Raw genomic sequence first — 6,650 nt, forward strand, 5'->3', positions numbered from 1 at the left:
CAACAATAACAGTTCCAGCAGCAGATGTTACAGCAACCACCTCGTCCTGAGCCACAAGCACCACTAGTTGTACCTGTTGTTACCTTTAAACAGTTTCAGTCGGTAAATCCTCCAGAATTTGAAGGTATAGCAGATCCTACTAAAGCTAGGGCCTGGTTGAAAGAGATAGAGAAGGCATTCACACTGGTTAAAGTGGAAGCAGATCAGAAAATAGATTTTTCTAGTTATTTCTTGAAGGGAGAAGCTAACTATTGGCGGGAGTCCAAGAAAGTACTAGAAGGTGATGGCGTCGTAACTTGGGATAGATTCACCGAGCTTTTTCTGGAAAATTATTTCCCCTGCTATATGGAGAACCAGATGGAAATCAAGTTCTTGGAATTGAAGCAAGGGAATATGTCAGTCACTGAATATGAAGCCAAGTTTACTAAATTGGCTAGGTTTGTTCCAGAGCAAGTTGATACTGATGAGAAACGGGCTAAGAGATTCCAACAAGGATTGAAGCCGTGGATTCGTGGGAGAGTAGAAATATTTGAATTGACAACCTACACTGCCGTGGTTCAGAAAGCTATGATTATTGAAGGGGAAAGTGAGACGTCCCAAAAGGAAAAGGGAAAAGGAAGTTTTTATAACCGTTCCAACAGAAGGCCGAGATTTCAAGCCCGGAAAAATACAAATTTTAGAAGGACAGAACAAGGCAATCAGAGAACGGGTAATTGAATCCAAGCTCCAAATCCACAAAGGGTCATCCGACCACCAATACCCGATTACAGAACATGTGGAAAGAAATATACGGGGGTTTGTAATAAGCTGAATATCACATGTTTCGAATGTAAGCAGAAGAAATACTATTCTGGGGAATGCCCAACAGGGAAGACAGAGATCACTTGTTTTTAATACGGAAGAAAGGGACATATTACTAAAGACTGTAGAGGAGTAGCTGTTGGGAACCACGGACTTAGGGTGTTACTACGTTTTATGATAAAGATTACGAAAAGAGGATTACCTTGTTAATGGTTGATTCCACGCTCTTCTATTGTATTCCCAAATTCCCTTGAGCGAAGTGTGGCCTCCGCCTTCTCAAGTTATCCTCTCTTCTTGCTCCTTGGTGGCTACAATATGTTTTCACATAATTCCAAGCAAGAAGAGAATACGAATATATATAGGCTACAATAGGGACCATGGATAATTAGGTTGGGCCTTCTAATTACATCTTGAGCCTAGCCCAATATAATTAAATATTAATTCAATCCACTAAAGAATTAATATTTGCACTACCTTTCCTTATACCGTAATTTAATTAATTCGGTTCCAATATTATTTGCTTATTAAATTCCCCATGTTTAAAATATCATATGTCCATTAATTAAATAAATTACTGATAATTTATTTAATTAATATCTTTTATCCTTGATCATCCACTCAACCTTTATTTAATTATGCCAGAATAAATTCCACCTGCAGGGTTTCACATAATTAAATCTTTTTGAGCTTTCAAGGGGACATCATTAACCCGAATATTATCAGGACATGGATTCCTTCAATAAATAATATCCACCATGTATATAATTCCATCACCCAAAATATAATGATATAATTCAAAAGAATTATTTCATATATAAATCAAAGCATGTAAATAATATACACGTGTCAATTACTATTTCCAGATTAAGAACCTAAGCATTAATAATAACATAAAATCTTAGTTCTCCTTCTTAATCAGTATTAAGGGAACAATTCTAAATTTGATCCTGTTCAATATACACAAAGTATACTAGTATTATTTATTAGTCAATATAAACTAATCTAAATAATACTACAGCCATACCAGTGGATTGTCCAACACCACCTGTGCTGTGAACCTTATTATATTATATAACCATATTTAACAATCTAATATTCTGTATTCCATTTGATACTAGATTGTTCACAATATATAATATTAGACAACATGTAAACATTCAAATGATTCTCAAATAAACTGGCCAGAAATAAATGTACATACTTCAAATAAATATTTTCAGTATACACTAACAATCTCCCACTTATACTCAAAATATTCTATGTGTACATCAGTGTTTATTTAATCCACTATTACATAAAAATCTATGTGTCCATCCATCTGACTCCTATCGCTTTCACATGCTTGTCAAAAACCTTGGTTGGCAAGCTCTTTGTGAAAGGATCTGCTCGGTTGTCTTCTGATGATATGTGAGCCACAACTATATCCCCTCGCTTTACGATTCCTCGTATGAGATGATACTTACATTCAGTATGTTTAGCTGCTTTGTGGTCTCGCGGTTCCTTTGAATTTGCCACAGCACCAGTGTTATCACAATACACCGTCAAGCTCCTAGGCAAATTAGGTACCACATCTAAGTCCAAAAGGAAGTTCCTGAACCATACAGCCTCCTTGGCAGCCTCAGAGGCCGCCACGTACTCGGCCTCCATGGTGGAGTCTGCAATGCATTTCTGCTTTACACTCCTCCATATAACGGCTCCACCTCCCAAAGTAAAAACATATCCCGAGGTTGATTTCCTTTTATCCCTATCTGATTGGAAATCTGAATCAGTATATCCCAAAGGAAATAGATCTGAGGCCTTGTAAATTAACATATACTCCTTAGTCCTTCTCAGGTACTTGAGTATAGTTTTTACTGCACTCCAATGTTCCTGACCTGGGTTCGACTGATATCTACTAACCATGCCTACAGCAAAGCAGATGCCAGGCCTCGTACATAACATAGCATACATTAAGCTTCCACATGCTGAAGCATAAGGAACTGCTTTTATGCTCTCTATATCCTTAGGTGTCGAAGGACACTGCTTCTTAGATAGAGCAGCTCCATGCTTAAAAGGTAGAAAACCTTTCTTGGAGTTCTGCATGTTAAAATGAGCTAATACTTCATCAATGTAGGGCTCTTGAGATAAAGCCAACATCCTTTTCTTGTGATCCCTTATAACTTTGATCCCAAGGATGTATGCCACTTCACCTAAGTCCTTCATGTCAAATTGTTTGAACAACCATGCCTTTAATGATGACAACATCTCAACATTGTTTCCAATGAGTAAAATATCATCTACATATAGTACTAGAAAAACCACTGCATTACCTTCACTTCTCTTATACACGCACGATTCGCTTGGACTTTGATCAAATCCATATGACTGGACTGCCTGATCAAAATGAATATTCCAGTCTCTAAAAGCTTGTTTAAGTCCATAAATAGAACTCTTAAGCTTACATACCAGATGCTCTTGGCCTTCCTTAATAAATCCTTTTGGTTGCTGCATATAGATGGTTTCTTCAAGACTTCCATTAAGAAAAGCTGTCTTGACATCCATTTTCCAAATCTCATAATCGAGATGAGCTGCTATAGATAAAAGAATACGGATTGACTTAAGCATGACTACCGGTGAAAAGGTTTACTCATAATCGATACCTTCTTTCTGAGTATACCCTTTCGCAACAAGTCTTGCTTTCCAGGCTTTCACCTTTTTATCTAATCCCCACTTTTTCTTGTAGATCCACTTACATCCAATAGGTTTTATACCTTTGGGTGGTTCCATGAGCTCCCAGACCTGATTAGAATACATTGATTCTATCTCAGATTCCATCGCCTTTTGCCAAAGATCTGCATCTTTGTCTTGTGCTGCCTCTTCGTATGTACGGGGATCATCATCATGTTCACCAGAGACCAAGTCTGAAGACTCACCCAAAAACATGAATCTATCAGGCTGTTGAACAACCCTCCCACTACGATGAGGCACTGGTGCAATATTAGTGACAGGTTGTAAATTATGTTATGGTTGTTCTACTTGTACTACAGCTTCATGGGTATTATTTGTCCCTCCCACTAGTTCCTCTAAAACGACACTACTCATGGGTTTGTGATTCATTATATATTCCTCCTCTAAGAATCTTGCTTTGGTGCTAACAATGACATCCCGATTCTTTAGACTATAAAATAAATATCCTTTCGTTCCCATGGGGTAGCCTACAAACAACCTTACTTCTGTACGAGATTCTAACTTAGTCGCGTTCTTGTTCAGCATATTTGCTGGACAACCCCATATTCGAATATGTCTTAGAATCGGTTTATCCCCGGTCCACAATTCTAAGGGGGTTTTAGGAACCGACTTAGAAGGTACTAAGTTCAGAAGATAAGCTGTTGTCTCTAAGGCATGTCCCCAAAACGACTTGGGTAAATCCGAATAACTCATCATCGATCTAACACTCTCTGAAAGAGTCCGGTTCCTTCTCTCTGCTACACCGTTCTGCTGGGGTGTGCCTGGTGCAGTTAACTGGGATTCTATCCCATTTTCTGATAAATATTCCCTAAATTCTCCAAGCAAGTATTCGCCACCACGATCTGATCGTAGTGACTTGATACTTTTATTAAGTCGCTTCTCCGTTTTAGCTTTGTACTCTTTGAACTTATCAAAGCACTCAGACTTACGGTACAACAAATAAACGTACCCATATCTAGAATAATCATAAATGAAAGTGACGAAATATTCATAACCACCTTTAGCTTGGATATTCATGGGTCAACATAAATCAGAGTGAACCAATTCTAACAGTTGTTTGGCTCTATTCCCTTTTGCCTTGAAAGGCCTATTAGTCATTTTACCTTCCAAGCAGGATTCACAAACTGGAAATGGCTCCACTGCCAATGAGCTTAAAGGCCCGTCTACTACCAGTCTTTGAATCCTCCTCAAGTTAATATGACCTAATCTCAAGTGCCAAAGATATGTTTGGTTCAAACTAGAAGGTTCCTTTCTTTTAGTAGAGTTAGAAGATGTGTTGTTCAATTCCCTAAATTGCAGTTGCAGTGCAGGTTGACTAGGATTAATTATATACAAATTGTCTTGCAATGTACCTAAACATATAATTCGTTTATTCATCATAATAGAAACATTACGATCCAAACAAACATTATAACCATCCAAAGCAAGTTTAGAAACCGAAATTAAATTCCTTCTAAAAGAAGGTACATAAAGACAATTGTTTAAAACCAAAATCCTATCAGAACCAAAAGATAAATGAATAACTCCTACTGCAACTACTGCTACTTTCGTAGCATCTCCCATGAACACGTATATCTCACCATCTCTAAGCATTCTGGATAGTTGGAACGCCTGCATAGAATTACAAACATGATCAGTGGCTCCTGTATCTACACACCAAGTGCTCGTAGATATAGCCACTATAAATGTTTCTGTAACTAGAGAAAGAGACATACCAGTATTGTTTGTCTTCTTAGGAAGAGGACAATCCTGTTTCCAGTGACCTGACTGTTTGCATCTGAAGCACTTTCCCTTAGGCTTTTTCACACCACCCTGAACTCCCACTGCCTTCACAACTTTCTGTGTCTGAGCCTTTTTCTTCTTCTTAATACCTTTCGGCTTAGAGGAAGAACCTTTCTCAGCCACATTCACTTGAACACTCTGCCGAAATAATCCTTCAGCTGCCTGAAGTTCTGTCAGCAGTTCTGCGAGACTATACTGCCTCTTGTTCATGTTGTAATTCAAGCGGAACTGCTCAAAACTCTTGGACAAGCTCATAAGGATAATGTCAATCTGGGTTTCCCCGTCAAGTTCAGCACCAAGGATCTCTATCTCATTCAGATGCGACATCATCTTGAGAACATGATCCCTTATAGGTGTGCCTTCAGCCATCTGAGTGTTCATTAAAGCCTTCATGGCTACTTGCCTAGCAGCCCTATTCTGATCTCCAAAAAGTTCCTTGAGATTAAAGAGCATATCCGAAGCAGTGGCCATAGACTGATGCTGATGCTGCAAAACACCCGACATTGCTGCCAGAATGTAACATCGCGACATCTCATCAGCCTTAATCCACCATTTATAATACTCTTTCTCATCTTCAGGAGCATCAGCAGCAGGCTGTTCAGGCTTGGGTTCATAAGTGCAAAACTTGTACTCCTCAGCAGTCAACACAATGTCCAAATTTTGTTTCCATTCAATATAGTTAGGTCCGGTAAGTTTGTTATCCTTAAGTATGGTGAATAGTGGATTAAAGCCCATTTTATCCTGAGAATCATGCATAAAAACATCACATAAATACGGGTGCATTAATTATTAAGATCTAAATTATTAAAATTTAATGCACTAACATCTAAACACCATAAGCTTCTGGTACGCCACGATGTGTGACATGTATACCATCTAATTTTGTTTAAATGTTACTTCGGTCCTATTACTAAACAATATGCCACGTTGGGGTGGACAATATTATTTTTCATAGCTAAGTGTATACCATCATCAAATCTTAAATTATTCGAAATCTATGGAACTTGGTACGCCACGATGGGTGGCGTGTATACCTTCCAATATTCGTAATTTTGCCTTGAATAGAATACTTCAATTCAATATTCATCAATGGTTTGATTTCCAGATAGTGGAGGAGTCACATCGGTCTCGCTTAAAACCAACAGCCTTACAAGTTCGATGAACCCGTTTTTGACAAAATCGCCCCAAATCATAAATAAAGAAAATCCGTATTTATTCCTTTCAAAATTTATTAATTTAAGAAGTTTGTTCTAGTAATTTCTATAACATTCTAGACACCACAAATTACATGCCACGATGGGTGACGTATATATAATTTATATTCGTCTTTATGTTAAATT

The sequence above is a fragment of the Apium graveolens genome, unplaced genomic scaffold, assembly GCF_009905375.1.
Source record: "Apium graveolens cultivar Ventura unplaced genomic scaffold, ASM990537v1 ctg2850, whole genome shotgun sequence".
NCBI lineage: Eukaryota > Viridiplantae > Streptophyta > Magnoliopsida > Apiales > Apiaceae > Apium > Apium graveolens.